Source organism: Acomys minous, assembly GCF_964271855.1.
Source record: "Acomys minous genome assembly, chromosome: 3".
Taxonomy (NCBI): domain Eukaryota; kingdom Metazoa; phylum Chordata; class Mammalia; order Rodentia; family Muridae; genus Acomys; species Acomys minous.
Genome location: NC_140485.1, coordinates 132,131,389 through 132,154,553, shown reverse-complemented (window position 1 = coordinate 132,154,553; position 23,165 = coordinate 132,131,389). Strand labels below are relative to the sequence as shown.

The 23,165-nt window shown below is 45.1% G+C and overlaps 1 protein-coding gene across 1 annotated transcript in view; it reads right to left on the bottom strand.

Moving 5' to 3' along the window:
* ESR1 (estrogen receptor 1) overlaps positions 1–14,884 on the bottom strand; it is a 366,771-nt gene extending 351,887 nt beyond the window's left edge. Inside the window, exons 1-2 of the mRNA XM_084775860.1 lie at positions 14,853–14,884; positions 13,396–13,492 (exon numbers count right to left, since the gene is read on the bottom strand). The gene's annotated coding sequence lies outside the window, so the exon portion shown is untranslated. The remainder of the gene's footprint in view (positions 1–13,395; positions 13,493–14,852) is intronic.
* Positions 14,885–23,165: the final 8,281 nt, after the last annotated feature.

The following is a 23,165-nucleotide window of genomic DNA, read 5'->3' as shown; positions in this document are numbered from 1 at the left end:
CACAGAGACACAGAGACAGACACAGAGACACAGAGACAGACACAGAGACACAGAGACAGACACAGAGACACAGAGACAGACAGAGAGTGTGTGTCTGCTGGGATTACAGGAACATCCAACCATGCCCAGCATCTTTTCGTGGGTACTAGAGATTCGAACTCAGGTCCTCACACTTGCAGAGCAAAGTCTTATCCACTGAGCCCTCTCCCCAGCCTTCTATCTCCCTTTCTTTAAAAGTACATATCTGTAATATAAAAACATACATAAAATGCATATGAGGTTGTCTGTCCTTAAGGGACAGTTATAAATGCCCCCCCTTGCATTCTAGACTATGCTTTCTTAAGTGGGAAAGAGTGAAAATAACAGCCGATGTCTTTCAGACAAATACAGATGACTAGTATGTCAGGTACAGATGCTCTGAGCACGTTCTACAATGGACGGAGACAGGTGCTGCTTACTGACTGAGGGGTGCTGAGATTACGTACTCACTCTGCTTAGAGCCAGTATTCAAATTCAGGGGTTCAAATCCAGGCTCCATGCCCTAGCATGCACCCGCAACTTCTGAGCCAACCCACAGAATCACACACACGTGCCACAATCGCAGGTGTGTCATCGGAAGCCGGTGAAGATGCAGGCATGAGGTCAGCTACCTCAGGTTGACAGAGAGAAGCTATGAGGAGCTCTTCTGCAGTTCCGCTTCCTCACGAGTTCACTGCAGACACAAATATCTGCCAGCACCAAAACATTGTTTTAAACGGTCTGTGGTTTTCATGGGGCAAAACCTCTCTTTTCAAGGGGAGGGGGAGGAGTCTAATTAAACTGTATTCAACAGTATTAGACTGACTTGATAATGAATTACAAATAAGAAAAGAACAATTTAACTGAAGAAGTAGAATATGGCATAATTAAAACAAATTCAGGACAAATTAAATCTCTTCAGTACCATTCAAAGAGAAGCGGCATGTTTTCCCAATTTTTTCACATACGTACTTCCACACGGAAAATAAAACCTAACCTTTTATCAAGGGCATGTCATCCATTTCATCATTATTAATAATGAGAGAGGGTCAACATACACACCCCCTCTTCTTGTCATACACTTTATTAAGAAACACCAAACAATGAATTTCCAGAAATGTTTCTAGGTTACAACCTTGTTTTTTGGATACATTCTTCTATTTCAAAGGTAGGCACTAACAGCCCAGATTCCGCAGCAAAAGAAAGCAGAAAATTGATGTAGTCTGTCTGGGTCATTCAAGTAAAAGTCTTGCTGTGATACAGGTGATTTGGGCTAAAATAAAAAAAAAATCAGGTTTTTATTTGGAGTGTGTGCTTTTGTCCAAAACCCCAGATGATAGCGGATCTTGGGACTCAAATATATAGGTAATTGCCCCAATTCTCCATTTGTCCTTATTAACAAAGATGCTTTGACTGAGTGCCACTCAAAAACTCTCTCAATTCCACCACACTGGAAAAAGTAGCCCTGAATTTCTGGGTTTCTGTATGAAGAGAAACTCAAATTGAGATAGCCTACCTGGACGTAGCAAGGAGTACCTGACCACTCAGCCAGCCATTTTGCTAAAGAAATTGTCCTGCCCATGGCTCCTGTTGCCTGGACAACCAAGTGAAGACCTGATGGCTTCCCATCTCCCACCTCTAATTGCTAATTGGGCAACTACTAGGCACCTGGGGCACGGGAGTGGGGGTGAGGGGGGTGGAGAGGGACCAACCAACCTCTAGCCTGGCTGGTGATCTTGCACTGGATCTAAGATGTCAGAATTGATCGTGAGTCCTGCGGTCTGAATGTGAAACATTCCCCACAAGGTCATGTGTGGTCCTCATCCAGTGTCATTGATTAGGGAGGTTGTAAACCTTTTAAAGGTGAGGTGTAGTTGTGGAAAGCAGGCGGCTGGAAAATAGGCCTTTGGGTTATAGATGAGTTCCACAATTTAGGCATGAGCTCCACTTATAAAACTGCATATAGCATGATTTGCAATTTTTTAAAAAAGTGTACACTCTTAAAAAAAAAAAAAAAAAGCTCTAGGGGCCCAGTGAGATGGCTCAGTAGGTAAAGATGTTTGCAAATGAATAAAAGCAATTAAAGTTTTACTTAAACATCTCTCAGACCTACTCTGACTTTCCCAGATCCTCCCCTCTGAGCCTCACCCTCTTCCGTTTCTAGATACGCAAACATGGGCATCGTAGAATTCTCTGTGGAAGGCAAGATCACAACTACGAGCCAGAGAAGGGTGACAAAAACTCATGCCTGGTGCTATAAATATGGCCAAGGACCCATGTCTGGGAGCTCATGGGCTCCAAGGCTGAACCTACTAATAGTATGTTACTTAGTGGGCACAGTTTCAAAGGTACCCTCTAAATTGGTCTCTGTCTCTCTGTCTCTATCTGTCTGTCTGTCTCTCTCTCTCTCTCTCTCTCTCTCTCTCTCTCTCTCTCTCTCTCTCTCTCTCTCTCTCTGGATTAGTGGAGCTCTCTCAGTCCTCAGCAGACACATCTCTTTGTGTGATGCGTGACAGTTAACCCAGAGCCTCACAACACATCCTATAACAGAGATTAAGTGTCTTTGGAGTGCTCAGCCACAAATGGAACATCTATATCACTCTGTCTTCCCTAAGCTTAAGGACTATCACAGAAGACAAGGGCATAAGGGTTATAAGAGCAAGAGGTCAAAGGGAACCATAACTAAAAAGTGTCTCCTATGCATCACAGGCCGGCTATGTTCCTGAGCTCATGGTACCTAGGATTGCCTACACAAGATCAAGGTAACCACCGTTCTAGCAACCCTGGACAGAAAGGGTTCATGAGACTTCCACCTCTAGCTGAGGATGTATGGGTCAGTTGACAGCTTCTCAGGGAGAGAGGGTCAGATCTTCTTTAAGGGTGTGGCTCCTTCTAAGTTGGCCATACTCCAATGGATGGTCCCCATATCAAGATCAAGAAGTATGGGAACAGCACAAGTAGAGACAATGGGTTGTTAGGATTTTTTTTTACAGAGTTTACATAGAGTTGGTAGACTAGGCCTAGGAGATGGGGAGTATACCTGGGAGGAGTTATGGAAAATAACTATTAAAACTTCGTGAAGAATTAATAAAAGTATTTGTTTATTTAAAATTTAAAAATTTTTTTAAAAAAAAGAAAAGAAATCCAAGAAGGATGGCCTTTCCATCAGTTTCTTCTCATCAACTACTCAATTTACTTCTGGTGAGACGAAGAAAAAAAAAACATGTCACCAATTTCACCCAAGGACAGGGAGCTATGGTCATAAAGAAATGATTTTTAAATACAGCACAGCATTTTTTTAAGTAGAACTACACCCAACTGCTCAAATGCCAGAATCTCAGTGAAAATAGGCTTTGTTTCCCAGGGAAAAAGAAATCTGTCCACCATCAAGACCAAAGGGAAGCCTTGCTCCTACTTCCCATAGGAATTAAGAATTAGATGGAAAATGAAATGAAAAGTCATTTCTACTAGAAGGACCCTGCACCCATGGCTTATCAGCAATAGAGTCCCATCCATGCCAGTGACTTTGATTGGCATCAGTGTAGACATCCTTGGCCCACCAGCACTGGTGACTCCTAAGAGAGTAACACTAGCTAGAAAGGAGTTGGGAAAATGACTCCACTGGCAAAGCACTTGCTACATAAGTGTGAAGGCCCAAGTGCACATCCTTAGCTCCCACAACAGCATGTGCCTGTAATCTCAGCTCTCAGGTAATTGTCAGAGGTGGATCACTGCAGTTCACTGGCCAGCCAAGCTAAAATCAATGATCTCCAGTTCAATGAGAGATCCTGTGGTGGTTTGAACGAGAATGGCCCCCATAAGCTCATGTATTTGAATGCTTGGTTTCTAGTTGATGGACCTGTTTGAGAAGGATTAGGAAGTGTGGCCTTGAAAGGGGTGTGGCCTTACTGGAGGAGGTGTGTCACTGGAGGGTTATTGAAAAATCCATGCCAGGTCCAATTTCTGGCTCTCTGCCTCACACCTGAGGATCAGATGTACACTCTCAGCTACTGCTCCAGCACCATGCCTGCCTGCCTGCTACCATGCTCGCCTTCTAAGACTGTAAGCAAGGCCCCAATTAAATGCTTTCTTTTATAAGCCGCCTTGGTCATGGTGTCTCTTCACAGCAATAGGAAAGTAACTACAACAGACTCTGTCATAAAAAGAAGATGGAGAGCTGTCACATAATATACACACATACACAACAAATGCACACACTCACACACATACATACACACACATACACATACACACACATTGAAAAGTTGCACCAGAACTATCACATAACATCTAAGTTTCACAGTAATAAGTAAAATTGGCAAACAAAAAGCAAGAATTTAGATTATTAAATAATCTTAAGTACAAATGTGCATAAAGTATATAGTAATAATAATAATAATAATAATAATAATAATAATAATAATGGTCTAACTTTGTATATAAATGTGTTTAACAGCATTTTCCTCTCAACTAAACTTTGACTACTACATAACACCACCTCTGTTTCATAAAGCCACTCTGTACTCTCCTGGTTTGCTCTCTCTGTCCTCCAAGACAAACACCAACATGAGTACTTCCAGGGCACTTGGAACTCTTAAAATCACACCTGGACTTTGGGCACATGTATTTTTCTGAATGAAGAGTCTGGAAACTTCACTGGATCTTTACTGAAGCTTACACACAATTAATAGTAAAATGAAAGAGCCTGTCATTTAGATGAAGCTTTTTTTTAAAATCATGTGTGTTGTTTCTTCACAATTTGCAAAAACCTCATGAGTCCTGAGGTTCATGGTGAGCACCACATGCAGATCCTATTTGGCCTTCTCTGTCACATCTGAAGAGACAAAGACGTGGGCGTAGGCCTCGGCATGGAGTGACACCACCTTTGCTTGGAAAATCAATGGTGTTGCCTACTTTTCTCACACAGAAACACAAAGAAGTAAAATGAATAGGAAGGCATTGACAGACTGAGGAGCAGGCTAAGGAGAAGACTGAGGAGCAGGCTGAGGAGCAGGCTGAGGAGAAGACTGAGGAGCAGGCTGAGGGTCAGGCTGAGGAGAAGACTGAGGAGAAGACTGAGGAGCAGACTGAGGAGCAGACTGAGGAGCAGGCTGAGGAGAAGACTGAGGAGCAGGCTGAGGAGAAGACTGAGGAGCAGGCTGAGGAGAAGACTGAGGAGCAGGCTGAGGAGCAGGCTGAGGAGCAGGCTGAGGAGCAGACTGAGGAGCAGGCTGAGGAGCAGGCTGAGGAGCAGACTGAGGAGCAGGCTGAGGAGAAGACTGAGGAGCAGGCTGAGGAGCAGGCTGAGGGTCAGGCTGAGGAGAAGACTGAGGAGCAGGCTGAGGGTCAGGCTGAGGAGCAGACTGAGGAGCAGGCTACCTGCGTGTGAGAAGATAGTCAATGCGATGTCCAAAGAACACACTAGGACACAAAGGCCTGGAATCAGAATTAATGTATCAGACACTAGGCAATGTATCTGTAGTAGATGCATCTGTGAGGGTTTGTGGCTCCAGACATTGTCCTTTCGGTGCCTTCTGCAAGGCTCTGTCCTTAGGAGACCTCACTTAAACCACAGATTTCAGACTTCAAGCAGTAAACAGGTCTTCCAAAACCTGCAGGAACCACTCCTGGGACCTGGCTTTCTATGCATTGAGATGATTAATAGGTGTTCTGGTCAAGTCCTTAGCTAGTGTCCTGCTGTGGGCCACCACCCAACAGAGTAGCCAGTCTCTCAGACGCAAAGGAGCGGGGAAAGAAGCCTGGATCTTCGTGTATTTATTCAGGGGAAAGAAAAAAGAATGAGAGAACAAAGAAAAGGGACAGAAATGCCATGTATCTGAGCTAGCAGGGGAAAGGTTAGGTTATGTAACATTTCAGGCGAGGAGAGTAAGGCCTATTTTTTTTTTTTTCTCCTCTCTTTCCTAGAGAAAGGTATTGTGAAATAGTCCAGGAACAGCCTCCAATTTCCAGTCATGGGTGCTTCTCCTGGCTTCTATCTGACAAGGTCAACAGTCAGAGCCCTGGTAATGGCCTTACAACCAAGAAGTCAGAGTAACCTTGGTGACCTAGCAGGTCTCACCCATAACAAGCAATGGGGGCAGGGTTCTGTCCAGGGTTGTCTTAGCTGTTTTGAAGTCATTTCTGTCTACTCATGGCCAGGTGGCTATGCTGCCTTTCACACTCAACACAACCGTAGAAAGAACCATTCTTTTAGGGTCTGCAAAGCACGCTAGCTAGGAAGAAGTAGGACAAAGGACCATTCAAAGTGGTGCCCAGGGAGGTCAGGAGCGAGGTCTCACCACTCTAGGAGCTGTGTGTTGAGTGAGGACCAGTGGTGCTTATGTTTAGGGGGAAAGTAAGAAGTGAAGATCCAGGTCAGGAGGAGAAACTATGAGAGATGGGTAGACAGGGCCTGATCACTGTGAGCAAAGTGACCCGAAGCCATCCCAGGCAATCTGAAGGTAAGTAGGCAGATAAGACTGTAGGAGGAAAGTTGGGTGACTCACACCCACAAACCCAACACTTGGGAGGAGGAGGGGGTAGGATTGTCATGAATTTGAGGCCAACCTGAGCTACATCATAAGACCCTGTCTCAGATTTTTTTTAAAAAGCCCAAAGAACATCTAACTCTCTCATAGGAAGGGAGTTCCACCCCCAGGAGACCAGGACTCAAAGCAAGACTTGCCCACAAGGGAACAAAGCTAGGCTTGTTGCTTGGGAAGGTTCGTAGAGGTTCATCTTTTCAACCAAAAATTATTTAGTGCACACCTACAATGTGCCAGGCACTGGTCTAACTGTTGTGTGCCAGAAAACAAATGAAGAGCTGACCACGTAGCGCTTAGATTTCAGTTGAGTAAGGGTAAGGCACAGATTGTTATGGATTTAAAGTTTATGTTCTTCCCCTCCAAAAAAATTCACATGCATGCTGAAATCTCAAAACCCCAAATAGACAGCACTGGCAACTGGTTGGGTCTAGAGGTGGTGATCTCATGAGGGCTTGGTATCTTTGTAAAAGAGCGCTATTGGGGGTCTTTCTGCTGGGTAAAGACACAGCAAGATGATTTTCCAGAACCCAGAGAGGAGCTCCCATGAGAACCAGAGCATGCTAGCAAACAGGAGGGTCTCAGGCTTCCAGCTTCCAGAACTATGAGAAACAGAATTTCGCCTTTTAAGCCACCTAGATTATGATATTTGTTACAATTTCCCGAGCTGATCAATGTAAGATCCAATCAATAAGGTCAAATGGTGATGGCGATGAGATGTAAGGACTCGTGGAATAGAGACAGGGTGAAGAGGGGGGTGCACGAAAGGAGGAAACAGTGAGACACAGTGACTGGAGCAGACAGCATTGAGGGTGAGGAGCAGGGAGCCCTGTGGGAGGACGATTGTTCTGGATGTAGTGACCCAGAGTAGAAGCAAGTGTGAAGGCCACAGAGAACCTGGCTGGAACAGGAAGAAGGATGCTGCTAGTGAACTGTCCTCAGCAAAGTGTATGACAGCAGTAGAAGGTACACCAGGTCACGTGAGGACTCTCAGGCCATCCTAAGTAGAATGAGTGAGTTTTGTCCCTGAATCACTGAAAACCAATAGAAGCTCATGAGCAGGGGTGGCCTGCCCTAGGTTTGGAAGCACCCAATACTTGATTACAACAGCCTGGGTAGATGGCATCATGGGAAAAGCCAAGAGCCAACAAGGACGTTGCAACAACTCGGGTATCTCGGGTCATTCCGGCAGCTTTTAATAGAAACACCATAAGCGGCTTCAACTACAGAGATGCGTTTCTCATGGTCCTAGAGGATTAAAGTCCCAGATCAAGATGGCAGCAGATCTGGTGTAGGTTGCGGGTCTCCATCTTCCTGCTGGATTCTCGCATATCGGGAAGCATGGATAGGAAGCGGAATAGGAGCCAAGAGCCCAAGTCTCTTCCATCATGTTAACCTCCTCCCAGAGGCCCCACTTCCTAATACTGTCGCATTAGACTTTGTAACTTCAACATATGAATTTAAGAAGGACCCTAGCATTTGCCCTCAGCACCAGATGGGAGCTCAGAGGGGAGTAGGGTGGTAAATGACGGTCCCTTCTTACATGCTGGGTACATTTGAAAGGCAAAGCCAGCATGACTTTTGACAAATTGGACGCCCTGATCAAAGAAAAGAGGCCAGGAGGACTCCAACATTCTGACCTCCAGAAATCCTGATATGTACCAAGCACCAACAGAGACATCCATATCTCCCAAAATATACAGGTTTAAAGGAAAAAGAGGTTTCCAGAATTTCGTCTTCAACGGGCCAAATTTGAGAAGCCAATTGATTAGTTGTCAGTGGAAAAGGTTGGGATTAAATAAAACTTTGGGATTCATAGGTGAAGATGGTACATTAAACTTCATGGACAGTAACTCCCACTTGGTGACACAGGACTATTGCATCCTTTCTTCTTGTCTAGGCCTGAATACCCCCCACCCTCCCTGACCTCGGCTGTCTCCCCATCATTGGCCTCTACCTGGGTTTGCTCTCCATGCCTCCGGCATCTCTTTTGCCCCAACACATTTACATTTCCAGAGTCTCCTTCTCTCAAGTGCTAACAGCTTTATACTAAATTCATGACCAGAACATCAGGCAAGCAGAGGCAAATTACATTGGCAGGTCTGTCTGTCCATCCACTTCTTCCCAAGCCTACATGAGTTCTTTTCCATAAGGGCCATGTCAGCTGGTTGCCACTGCACATACTGGTACTATACACCGAAAAGGTGAATGCAGTGGGGGGGTCACAAGTTCAGTAAAAACCATGTCAAAGGAAAAAAGTGGGTCGCACTTGGGATACATATTTGAGACTGTGACCCTCTGAATCACATATGTAAGACCACTCACTTAGATAAAATATGAATGTGTCCCCCATACTCAAAAATCACCTCCTCACAAGTAGATAAGAACCTTTGAAAAACACCTACTCCAGTTTCCGTAAAGGCAATCACAGACCCATCCTAGTCAGCTTCCTTGGGCATCTTCATGCTATCTTTTTTTTTTTTCTTCATGCTATCTTGAACAATGTAGAGATTCAACTGAAGAAAAGTGGTATTTCCTTATCTGTTTCTTATTTTGCATGTAGGTATTTTATTTCTATGTACACGTATACTTGTGCACCACATGGATGCCTGGTGTCAGTAGAGGCCGCCAAGAAGCATCAGATACCCTAGAATAGAGTTACAGGAAGTTGTGTGCTGCCACGTGGGTGCTGGAAACTGAACCCAGGTCCTCTGCAAGAGTATCAAGTGCCCTTAATGGCAAAGCCATTTCTCTATCCCCTAAAGGCTTTGACTTTTTTTAATTAGAGAGTGTTTTTAAATAATTTATTCAGATTACATCCCAACTGCTATCCCCTCACTTGTATCTTCTTCCCATTCCCCCCTTCCTCCCTCTTTCACCCTATTCCCCTCTCCTAGACCTGTGATAAAAGAGGACCTCCTCCCCCACCACATGATCACAGCCTATCAGGTCTCATCTTGGTAGCCTGCATCCTCTTCCTCTGAGTGCCACCAAGCCTCCCCACCAAGGGGTAGTGGTGAAATAGAGGACACCAGAGTTCATGCCAGAGTCAGTCCCCGCTCTCCCCACAACCATGGAGAATGCACTGTCCATTGGCTACATCTGAACAGGGCGTTCAGGTTTACGGCATGCATTGTCCTTGGTTGGTGCAGCAATTTGTGCCAGTTCCCCAGGTCCAGATCTGCCAGCCTTAACTGATGGTCTTCTTGTAGGGTTCCTGGACCCTCAAGGCTTTGACTCTTAAAGACAAGAAGAGTTAGATAGCATGAAAACAACACCAAAAGAGGAGGCCCCTAAAATTAGATAAAAATCCATAGATAGGAGTCTGCCCAAACAGCTGTACGACAGTAGGCTTAGTAACTTTTTCTGTTACTAGGACAAACTATCCTAGCAAAAGCAACTTAATGATGGAACGATCTATTTAGGCTCAGTTTGAGGGGGAGAAGTTGTCATGAAGCGAAACATCACGAAAGTCCAGACATAGGAGCTGGAAGCCGTGGGTCATACTGCATCTGCAGCCAGGAGAAGACTTCTGAGTGCTCAGGGTCAGAGGGCCGCCTCTTTTTTGATCCAGTCCAGGACCCAAGTTCAGGGACTGGTGCCCCTCACCCTGAGGGTGACTCTTCTCACCTCAATCTAATCAGAGTGATCCCTCAAAGAGGACAACCAATGAAAACAAAGCCCGCACAGGGGTGCCTAGAAGCTTGCCTCCTAAGTGAGGCCCGATCACTTGACTAGACTCCTTCCCCAGAGCCATCTAGAAAATGCCCGTTCCTGGTGGTTCTCATGCCTGTCTGTAGCCTTAAGGAAACTTATACATGTCCATACACAATCCACACCCTCAAGTATGCTGACCTCTGGGGAGAGACATGGGGCATCAATTTTTTTAATATCCATGTGAATCTAATGTGCAGGGAGAGGTGAAAGTAATGAGACTGAACACGTGTGTGTGTGTGTGTGTGTGTGTGTGTGTGTGTGTGTGTGTGTGTGTCTGTGTGGTTTTGCAAGACAGGGTTTCTCTGTGTAGCCTTAGCTGTCCTGGACTTGCTTTGTAGATCAGGCAGGCCTCGAACTCACAGAGATGTGCCTGTCTCTGCGTCCCTGGGTGCTGGAATCACAGGTGTGAGCCTTCTTGCCCAACTGAACTCTTTTTTGTTTTGTATTAGTATTTATTTCATGTGTATGGGTGTCTTGCCTAGATATATCCTTGTACACTGCATGAATGCTTGGTGCCTAAGGCAACCAGAAGGGGGTGTCAACCTCCTAGAACCAGATAGTTGTGAGCTGCCATGTGGGAGCTCAGAATCAAACTCAGGTCCTCTGGAAGAGCAGCTGTTGCTCCTAACCACTGAGCCATCTCTCCAGGCCCGGACTCGCCTTTTCTAGCATTGCTAAGAACCTATTCCATTGAGCCCCATTCATACATAACCAAACCAGACCATGATGTCACTGGATCCTCATGTGGCCATCTCTACATTTCTTATATTACTTCTGCTTTAGCTTCTTTTTAACCTATTCAATACTACAAGTCAAGAGGATGTGTGAATATCCATTAGTCAAAAACAACTAGCTCTAGAGAATCAGTTCAGGCACTTGAGAAAATAAAGCTGAGGCAATACAATATCCCTAATTCATCTCAAACCCTCCTCCCTCTGAAACCTGTGTTGCAGAAATTATACCAGGTTCGCAGCATGAATCTGTCATTGACAATGTGGATAAATAGATAAACAAACAAACAAGCAAAAAAAAAAAAGCAATGTTCATTTCCAGCCACTGTGAAGCACAGGCCAAAAGAAAAATAAAATCAATCAACCTTTGCCAAGTCAAAAAGAACAGAACCAGCGGGGATTGGAGTTCTATGTTCAGTTTTTAAAGGGTATTTCAAACAATAGAGAGCAAACACTGTGCAATCATGCCAACGGTTTACAAACAACACAGCTGAACAATACAAGCAAAGTAGTCGGCACAGCTAGTGGATGTCTCTACGGAAACACCGCACAAGCTGCACTAATAACACGCCCTCCCTGCTGGCATCTACACCAAGGAGCCTCCCCACATGTCCTGAATGCCTGTCACTCTTGTGTAGGAAACAGTCCTGAAACCTGGTCAGAAAGCAGTAGAATTCCCACTTTCCAGAAAGGGAAATCAAGGCAATCACTCTGTTAAGGAAGTTGTAGTTAAACTGTCTGAGACTCCAGGAAGCCTAGGGACCAGTTGGGCTCCTGGTATCCTGGAAACCAAACGTTTCCATTTATTTTTCACAAGAGAATCAGTGGTCACTGTTGAGTGTTCCGAAACTAACCCAGACATTTCTTCTTTTACAGAACTCTTTCCTGCACTCTGCTTTTGATTTTCTTTCTTCATGATCTGCACCACTTTGCAGTTTGTCTACAAAATTCGGAAATAGTTATAATTAGCTCCAGGGAACTGCCCAAAAACCTCTTTCTTCTCCTGGGATTTTGGGAAGTCCATGTGCCTTGAGGTAAACGGCCATCTGCTAGGAGTTGATGATGTGCCTCACTGAAGTCTCTCTGGGAAGGCAGATGTACCCAAGTGGAGAGGGGGGAAACTATGAAAGTCGCAAATGGGGCCTCTCCAGAATGTCTTCCCATGAGGGGGTGCTAAATTCAGTGTGTGAGGATGCCAAATCAGTAGAGAGGAGGCTGCCCGTGTGTTGGCACGGCTAATTAGCAAGGATTGACGATAATTAGGATGAGACCACACAGGGAGCGCACCATGTTGCAAGCGGTAGACCAGTAAGTAAACCAGAGCTCAAAACTGCATGTCTCTAAAACTTGTGGGAAAATCTTCTAGAAGATGCACTACACCTCCAGCCCCTGATCCTGATGGTGCCCAAGAGCTCCAAGTGTCAGTTTGTGTCCGTATTTGATAGTGGGAACAAGAGCCTCCGTGGCAAACTCAGGTTCAGAGAGGTGGGTATCTGGGCTTTCTCCACTCTCGGCTCCTTTGCAGCCACTGCCCTTGAAAGATCCAGGAGGACTGAACAGGGGACCCAACTAGGTGGGGAAAGTACAAAAGAAACAATTAGTGAGGCAGGCTGGCTTCCCCCAGCTCCTCTTCTCGGGTTTTAGCACCATGCTCCAGAGCGCCACCCCATCTGTGTACTGTGTACTCTGTGCGATTTCAACTCCTCCTCCCGGTACATCCGGACCTCCGTAGTGTTTCTCCTTCTCAGCCAGAAGTGACACCCTGACTCCTCTGCCTAAGTTACCGCCTCTTCTTTGGCACTTTGGACTCCAAGGACAGACGCCATCCTTCCATTCCGTAGACCTCAGTTGGCTCTCTGCTGCCCCCACCTGGTCCATATAAAAATCTTCCCGTGGTGATCTGACAAAAGCACCATTTTAAATCCAGCGGCTGGTTTCCTGAAGGTAATTTAAATTTTGCTAATTTTCTTACACTGTAATCTGACTTAATTATACTACTAAGTAATGAGCCATGTCAGGCACTACCTTAGGGTTTTTTTTCTTTTAAATAAGTGGAAAACAGTGATGGTATACTAAAATCCCCCCCCAAAATCCAATTCAAAAAATTAGGATGCCATATATTAATCTACTTATTCCAGTGTCATAATTTTGATATTTTCCTCTCGTTCTACTTCAAACAGCATACAGTAGTCATAAGAGAGTTAAAGAAGGATGACAAGGAAGGAAAAGGAAGAAGGGAATCATCTGGAACTCCTCCAGACACTTAGAAAATTTATTAGAATACACTCCAGCAGCTTCCCTACAGCCCTAAGCATATAAGCATGTGTCTTAGTTACTACTCTATCGGCACCACCAAGGCCAATGATAAAGGAGCGCATCTAACTCACGTTTTCAGAGCGTGAGTCCACAACCACCATGGCAGGGAGCACGGCAACAGGCAGGCAGACATGGCTCTGGATCAGTAGCTAAGAGCTCATATATTATCTGAAAGAGAAAACAACAAGAGGGCAAGATTGGGCCTGGCTCGGGCTTTTGAAACTTCAAAGCCTACTGTCCACCCCACCCCAGCCCCGCCCCCAGTGACCCACCTCCTCCAACAAAGCCACTCCTCCTAAGCCTTCCTAAATAGTCCACCGACTGGGAACATATGGGGGCCATTCTCACTCAAGTCACCGCAGTCTACTCCCGGGTCGCCACAGGCTTGTAGCCACATCATGATGCAAAATTGCCTTCCGTCCAAACTTCAAAGATCCCCAAAGTCTTTCAAAGTCTCAACACTGTTTAAAAGTCTAAAGTCCCTGTATTGTCCTTGGCTGGTGCCTTAGTTTGAGCGGGACCCCTGGGCCCAAATCTGCCTATCATAATGTTCTCCTTGTAGGTTTCTAGGACCCTCTGGATCCTTCTACTTTGCTGTTCTCCCATGCTTCTCTCATCTAGAGTCCCAATAGGATGTCCTCCCCTCTGTCCCAGTTTCCTGGTTAGTGAAGGCTTTCATGGGACATGCCCCTTGGGCTAGTATGCAGATATAAGTGAGTATATACCATTTGAGTCTTTCTGCTTCTGGCTTAACTCACTCATTATGATCATTTCTAGCTCAATCCATTTGTCCACCTTCAAACCCCTACCCAGATCTAGCCAATGGACAGGACATTCTCCACAGTTGAGTGGAGAGTGGGGTATGACTTTCACATGTACTCTGGTGCCTCATATCTGACCATGTCCCCTGGAGGGGGAGACCTGTTGGCACTCAGAGGAAGGACAGCAGGCTACCAAGAAGAGACTTGATACACTATGAGCATATAAACGGGAGGAAGTCCCCCTCAGGCACAGTCATAGGGGAGGGGAGTAAGGGGAAAATGGGAGGGAGGGAAGAATGGGAGGATACAAGGGATGGGATAACCATTGATATATAACAAGAATAAATTAATTTTTAAAAATGAGGATAAAAAAAAGTCCAAAGTCCCTTCTGTGACCCAAGGCAATCTCTTTAACTGTAAATATCTGTAAAATCAAAAGGAAAATTACACTCTTCCAACATACAATAGCACAGAATATACATTACCATGCCAAAAGGGGTAAAAGTGAGCATAGTGAAGAAACAGTACAAATACCAATGAAATATTAGAAATACTAGAAATACCAAAGCATGGGTGAAATGCAGCAGAGAAAGCGCCAAATCCTGTGTCTCCGTGTCTGGAATGAAAAGGCTCTTCAGCTCTCCCGTTCCCCCCACCCTCCTCTCTTGTGGGCTGGTCCCATGCCCTGCCGGTAGCAGTCCCTGGCAGGTACTCCAAGGCTCTGGCATCTCCAACATGTTGGAGTCTCCAACCCACTCCAGACTTACCTTCACAACCTCAGGAAATGGCTACTCTGGGCCTCCCTGCAGAAGTGCCACATGCTTGGCCTCAGCAGCTCTCCTTAAGCAGGGAGGAACATTTCTTATCTCGTTACTCTTGTATCTTTCTTGATGAAGCCAGATCCACATGGCCAAAACAGACACATTCTTCTGCTTGCTCCGAGATGGAATCTGGCCACCTCATCAAATCACATTTGCATACATTTTTACTTATTCATAGCTTCCTTTACTACCTAAGTTTTCCTTTTTACAAACTTAGGGTATCTCAGTGTGGTCTCACCCAGAGGGCACCTCTGCCTTTATTCCAGTTTTCCTCAAACCTTTCCAGAAACTTCTCATCTCTTTGAACACAAGACTTCCCTCCAACACGACATTTCTGTGGTACTCCTTTTCTGCTCAAACTGTGAGTTTTGTACTTCTTTTTGCCTCGCTTGCTCTTTTTCATTGCTGACCTGCGTAAGAGAGATCCCTACTAACCGCATGCTGCCGTCAACACTGGGCTGTTTTGAAATTTCCTCTGCAATCGACATTAGTCCAAAACTCTTCTATTTAGCCTTTGGCAGAAGTTTGGAACAAGGGTAGAGAGCAGCAACGGTGTTTGCCAAAATATCACCAAAATAGTTTCTAATATTCTGCCACCTCTGAACACTCTTGGTAGGGGCCCCCACAGCTGGCCTTTCAAGCTCCTACTAGGATGGCCCGTTAAGCCTCCCTCACAGCACTCCACCACTTTCCCAATGCAAAGTCCCAGAGTTCACTTTCTGCCAATAAAGCAGCAGTGTGGTCAGGTACCAGCTTCTGTCTTTGCTACTGTTCTATTGTCGTGACCAGACACTATAACCAAGGCAACTTACAAGAGAAAGTATTTCATTGGGTCAGTGCATGATCATCAAAGGAGGAAGCCTGGTGACAGGCAGGCATGGCCCAGAGCAGTACTTGGAAGCTACATCTTATCCATAAGATGGTAGCAGAAGAGAGTGAGTAAGACCGAGCCTGTCATGGGCTTACATGGGTGTGTGTGTGTGTGTGTGTGTGTGTGTGTGTGTGTGTGTGTGTGTTAAAAACAAAAAGCAAACATGCAAGCTGGAGATACAGCTCAGGAGTTAAGAACACTGGCTGCTCTTCCAAAGAGTTCAATTCCCAGCAACCACTTGAACCACTTGGTGGCTCACAATTATCTGTAATGCAATCTGGTGCCCTCGTCTGACGCCCAGGTGTCCATGCAGGCAAAACATTGTATCTATAATAAAATTTTTAATTGAAAAAGGAAACCAAGAATGAATAAAACTAATTTAAAGAAATTGGAATGAGAAGCTGAAGGAAAGACAACAAAAACTAGAAAGAAAAAGTAGACCTGAGAGCTGCTTCTGTGAAAATAATGATATGAGAAAAATTAAAATATACAAAATTAGGAATAAGAAAACAGTAAGAGTTTAAAGGAATTATGCAGGTAGGTCTGGGTCCATGGCAGAGGAGGGGAGCCCTGCCTGGCAAGCCTCCCTAGAAAAAATAAATTACTAAAATTGACCTAAGAAATTATGAAGAAAGTTGAGTAGATCAATATTCATAGCAACCAGGGAAAGCTGCTGAAGAACCATCTTTGAAAAGGAGCCTAAGGAGATGGCAGCGGAGGCCCATTTCACACAGAGGAAAGACGGAGGCAAAGGCCTTTATCCCCCTCAGGCCCCGGAGTGGACCTGAAGCTCTGAACATCCCTCTCCTTTGGTTCACACTGGAAAGCAGATAGCCTGACAACCTAGCCCAGCCAGGCTTTGGGAACCTTGCAGACCCTGGGTCCAGGGCTTGAGACAATGCTCAGTGGAGTCGGCCTTGGATTGCTTCCTAACATTCCTACCAAGTGTAATTTAACCATTCAATTCCAAACTAGGAGACTAAGAGCAGCGCCTCCCCTCCAGGTTGGGGGTGGGGAAGGCGGTCACTGTGTACATAAAGTGAGCAGGGGAGTGCATAGACATCAGTAACTACCCATGGCACTGTGGCTAGCCCTAAAAAGCCACATCCAAGGAAAACGTCAAGAAGCACCCAAGGTGGGAGGGTCAACTTCCGGGTTACAAGCCTGTAATAAGAAAGTGTCTTCTCCGCCTCCGTAAAAAGCCCCAGCCCTCTTCACTATGCCAGTTCCTCTTGGAGCCTCTACTGTAACACTTTTCTGAGGGCCACTCTATGCCTCAGTTCCACAGTTGCACTCTTATTGACTATATTTACAATGTACAACACAACACATGGAGATACACGTACACACATACATACATATTGCACAATTAGTCAGGTAAGGTGACTTAATTTTTTTTTCATTTTTTTCACCTTTATTAATTTATTCTTGTTACATCTCAATGGTTATCCCATCCCTTGTATCCTCCCATTCTTCCCTCCCTCCCATTTTCCCCTTATTCCCCTCCCCTATGACTGTTCCTGAGGGGGATTGCCTCCCCCTGTATATGCTCATAGGGTATCAAGTCTCTTCTTGGTAACCTGCTGTCCTTCCTCTGAGTGCCACCAGGTCTCCCCCTCCAGGGGACAGGTAAGGTGACTTAAAATAGCTGTGATCAGAGCTGAAACCGCCTGTCTCGCCACATATCCCACTGGCCCTGACATCTTTTGATCATGAACACTTCTTTCTTCCACAACCAAACCTCACCATCCCCCCCCCCCCCCAGAATGACGTATCGTTTAATGTCTTTAGCCTTCTGGCCAAGAATGAGTTTAGTAGCATTCGCCTACTAGACAAACATATGCATGCAACAAGATGTGCATATAGAGCATATAGACGAGTACATCATATGGACCTTATAGACGAGCGCATCAGTCCTTTTAGATCGGTCTGGAGAAACGGGCTTCTTTCTGAAGCCACTCCAAATTGGACTTGCCTTGGCTTATTGGAGTGGAGTAGACCTGTGGGCAAGAAGTGTTCCTTCCTGTGGAGAGAGATGCTTGCCATCCTCATCTGCCTGCTCAGAAGGACTGGTACCTTTGCGTTCTCTCAGGTCCCATTCACGGTGCTCTTCGAACAATGCCCCCAGGGGATCACGGTTTGACTTCCTTGTCTTTATGATAGCACTGTTGTCTTCCTCCGTTGAACTGTTTCCAGCACTGGGCAGCGGGAAGGCCGATGTATGCAGTCTTAGATGACCAGAGTGAGAGATGTCTTAGACATCAACTAGAAAACTCCCTCACAGCACAAGTGAGGACTGCAGAGCTCAGAGAACTAGAAACTTCCCCCAACTATAGGTCTCCTGTGAATAGCTATCTATTGGGGCAACTGTGACTAGGGGAGACCCTTCATAAAGCTGACTTTCTGGGTGGAAAAGGGAGCTAAGAAGCCATTTTAATGAAGTTTCAGTGTTATGGTGTGTAAGGAATTGCTTCCCATGGGATGGAGAGGCAGCTGAGAAGTTTACAAGTGTTGTTCTTGCAGAGGACCCAGCACTGACATGGCGGTTCACAAACAGCTGTAACTCATGTAACTCCAGTGCCAGGCCAGCACCTGTTATGCATACATGCATACAGGCAAAACATTCACACACATAAAATAAAATAAATACATCTCACGCCCTCCCTGCACCGCCCCCCAAAAAACAAAATCACTTGCTACAGAAATATACAGTGCCCCCTTATGGCTGTAATAGATGTTATGCATAAGCGATCAGTGATGATGAGTCAGCAAAAACTACAGGCGGAAGAGCCTCACTGCTAGCAAGTCCTGGGACAGGAAGCAAGTCTAAGCGCCCATCTGTCTCACTTCATGCACGTATGCCTTAGCTCACAGAACACGGGGGAGGCCGGAGATGATATCTCTCTCTGCTCCTATACTTTTTGGCCCACCTTGATTCCCAGTAGCATGTCAACTCCTCTTTCATATTTGACATCTCTTCCTCTTCTGACCTCCTCGTCCATTGTCCTTGTCCTGAACCCTGTCCCTCCTCCGTCCCCAATCCCCGCCCCTACACACCCCTCCTTCTAGATCTTCCCACTCTCAGCTTCCCTGACAGCCTCCACCTACCCAGATGAGCAAGTTAACAACTGCTGTGCCCTCTAGCTGACCCTTCTGGTGTGAGGTCCAGTGGGGTGGTACCCGAGCTTCTGGCTCTACCGAGCACTTATTCAGTCTGCAAACAGCTGAGCCAGCCTGTGTCTCCTGGAGGAAGAGGAGGCCTGTGCAGGGTAGGTAGGAGGCGAAATCTGCTTCTTCTTGGTGGAAGTGTCCTAGCTTCAGGAAAAAACAAAAAACAAAAAACAAAAAACAAAAAACAAAAAAACAAAAACAAAAAAAAACAGGGGCTCTTATGAGGCTACATTTACCAGAGGACCGCACTAGTCTCTCCAGGGTCAGTGAGGCCACTGGAGGAGACAAGCAGCTCAAAAGCTGTAGCACTGATTTCCACCAGAAAGCGGGAACATGCAGGCTTCCCCCATAGAAATAGCTGGAACTCTTAACTATAAAACACTCTAAACTTTAAAGATTTGATTGAGAGAGCGGCTGAAGAGCTCATTTCCCTCCGTTCCCTCCAGCCATGTAGCTCCGTGGGGAAAGAAGCCAACGCCTGTTATCCTCTCGACATGGAACTTGCTGGGGATTTTAAAAGACATATCCAAATTGAAGATTTGAATTTTTTTTCCTCCCCAATGAGGCTTTTCTTCTGTGCTCCGACATCAAATCAATTTCAGAATGCCAGTTGCTTATAGCAGATACATTTCAACCATTTTCTTTTAAGAGCCCAGAAAAAAAGGCGGTTAAAATTAGCCAATTTCTTCTGGTCATTCTCATTGTGCTAATGGAGTTTTTCTTCCCAATAATTCCTTAGTCTTTCAATGCAATTCTTATACCCTAGCCAAGTAAAATGTAATTTTTAAATGATATAAGGAAATACGAAGGAAATAACCATCTAAGAGATTGAGGCAAAATGAAATGAAATATAATACTTAAAATGATTTGAGAGGTAGAATAGCACAAAATTCTTGTGTCTGTCTCTGGGGTAATAATTTGAGATAATGTCTTATATCCCTAAAAGAGAATATGGATAAAAAATGAAATCAACTCTTAATATGCCGTTGCACTTGAGGAAAGTGTGACAAAACATTATGTGTTAGTGGCCTTGAAGTGATTTAGAAACTACTTTTTTTTTAAGTATTTGAAACTTTTTAAATCTTGCCATGAGAAAGGGAGGAATAAATCAGGGAAGAGTGGGCAGCAGAAAGTCCTTTGCATAGTGAGCTCCCAGCCCTCAGCCTCCCTCACCATCCTCAAAAAAGATGAGCATGGGAGCGGGGCTCTAGCTCAAAACCTACCAAATTAAAATTGATTCTACACTGATTAGAAACTATCAACATCTGCACCCACCGATCTTAGTAACTTTCAGGGAAGAGGGTGGGCAGAAAAGGAGAGCAGTCAAGAATGAAGGCTGTGCACTCACAGAGGCTTCACTGGCTCAGGTCTGGCCACGCACAGTTCTGGAATTCTATGCTTCTCACTGCAGAGATCTGAATTCTGTAGTAACTCCTTAATGGGGAATATCTGGGGCCAATTTAATGAGGAATTAACCATGATTTACAGCTCATGAGAGACATTTCTTTAAATAAAAAATAAATTTAAAAAAAAAAAGAAACGCTTTAAAAAGTCAGACAACTGAATGAAGCACAGTCTGGTCCAGTCCCCTGAGACCCTGCTCTTCGCTGATCTTTGCCACCTTCTTTTCTTGTTTAATAGAAGAGGCTCCAGGCCAGGAAAAAAATAGAGCAGCCCAAAGCAGGAAAGGGCCTGAGCTTGAGACAGCTGTGCACAAAGACATAAATTGTAAGCCAACACCCCAGAGGCACGCAGATGGAATCCGAGGTGTTCACAAAACTTGATTTGAATGTCACACCTGGTTTCTGTCAAATAACAACAACAACAATGACAACAACAACAATAATAATTATAGTAATGATAGTAATAGTAATAACAATAAACATACTTTGAGGTCTACAAGTCTCCAGGAGTATGATCTGGCACATTTCCTACCCACTTAACAGTCAGAGGCGGAAATTTGGAAAGCACTTATTACTGTGTAAAATTCAAACTTGTCAAACCGATGGAAGGATAACTTCTTGTCCCTCCTCTTCAAAGACCATTTCAAAGACTCTTTGGGGTCTTTCTCTCTTGCCACCTCCCTGGTTTAGAAGTGGGAAGTCTTGGGGATTTTTCTCTTCTCTCTCTCTCTCTCTCTCTCTCTCTCTCTCTCTCTCTCTCTCTCTCTCTCTCTCTCTCTCGGTCAAAAGAAGAAAATAACAGCCATGTGGCATCTTTCCTAATGATCATGGCAACACAGATTACTGTCTGGTGAGACAGAGAGGAGATAAAACACTGAGTGTGGTAATGGGAAATTGAGTTTATTGGTGATTAACTCTAAGAGGAGAGTGTCCTTCGGGTTGACAGAAGGAGAATCTTTATGGTCCAGCAGGTGCTGTGTGTATTGGCTTGTCGGGTGTCCAGTCAGTGACCTTTATCAGATGGGCTGTGCTGCAGCACCAAGATTTGGCAGGTCATTCTATCAGAGATAAATCTGTGCTGAGAAGTTTCTCTCCCAAACGCAAACTGTCATCTGGGGCTTCATCCTTTCCATAAGCAGTGTGATTTGAGTACTTGCGTCTCCCACGGTTGTTTTTCTATAAGCTACCGGGCATGTCATTACAGATAATAATTTAGAAAGTATGTCAATATCGGAGTTACTAAAGGTCTGTAATCTAAGATACTTGAAAGTGTACTGTGTTTGGTTGCATCTTGTTTGGTTTTGTTTTGTTTTTCTTGTTGCCCGGGTAAAACAACTGGATAACATCACTTAAGAGGGGAAAGCTGTGGCTCACACATTGAAGGAATAAAATCGATCATAGCGAGGAAGGCATGACAGCAGGCAGCTTGGTGCCATGGTGGCAGGAAACACGACCATTGTATAAAAACTTTAGGCCTGCCTCCAGTGACCTACTTCATCCAACAAGGCCACAGCCTAGAAGCTAGGGACCAAGAGTTGAAACACATGAGCCAATGAGGAGCAAGCATCTCACATCCAAGCATGGCGCCTTGCTCTGTTAGTGCTTTACAGCAGGTCCGTTCTCATGTGTTAGCCCCCATCAGGTAGAAATGTGAATTACAACATCTCCACAATCCTAATGGGGTTTCGCTGTAGGATCGGTATTTTCTGACTTCTACATCGCACTTGCTTGTGTTGCCATTGCATTGTGTTGAGTGTTTTGCTTCCAACCATGCTAACTTGAGTCTCTCAGCAAGCATGTGGTGCAACTGGTACAACAACCAAGAGTGTAATTCAGAGGGTCAGGGCAGCTTCTGAAGCACATCTAGTGACTCTCATGGAATAGAACCCCTCAAAAATAGGATCCCAGACAAGAGGAAACAAAAGCACCCACTGGGGGTCAGGGGGAAGCCTATATCAAACAGAGCTTAAATAAGACAGTAAAATGATAGTTTTCTTTCAAATTCCCTGCATTTGCTGTGTGTGGCCCACAATCCTGTTTGTTCTAAGCTTTCTGTACCACAGAGCGTTTGTTTTAACAGCCTTAAGCACTGCAATAAGAGCTCTGTGTTGGTTCCTGTTGTATGTAAATAAGACTTTTTTTTTTTTATCTTCTCCAGCAACCTTGTCATCTCTCTGCATATGAAGTTGTGTTTCTGTGGTCACAGCTAGCCTAGCCCAGTTCCAGGAAGGCAGTGAGAACTCCAGCAGGATATGAACAGAACAGAGCAAAGGGACAGACGTCATCCCCATGTCAAGGGCTCCTTAATGATCCAGAGAAACTACACATATGCTTCAGTTATTTCGGGCAGTGGATGTCAGAAGGAATGAGGTGCTCCCTATCTCCTGGCATGAATAGCTGTGCCACCCTGGACCTCGGCCAAGCAGAAGGCCATCCATCACCCAGTGTGGTCAGAACCACAGACAGAAATAATCTTTCATAACACTTTTAAAAGTTGAAACCAGGGCCTGGAGAGATGACTCAGCTATTAGGAGTCTTCTTACGCATCTGTAAATTCTGGAATTCAGATCCCAGCACCTATGTAACAAATGAGTTGCTCTGAAAACTCCCTAACTCCAGCTTCCAGGAACCGAACACCCTCTACTGGAACTCCACCTGTTCATATTCAGGCACAGCCACACACACGTAAGTGTGCATACTCCCATGCAGGCACACACACAGACCACACAAATAGATGTCAGATAGACAGATAGATAGATAGATAGATAAATAGATAGATAGATAGACAGACAGACGCTAGGTAGGTAGGTAGGT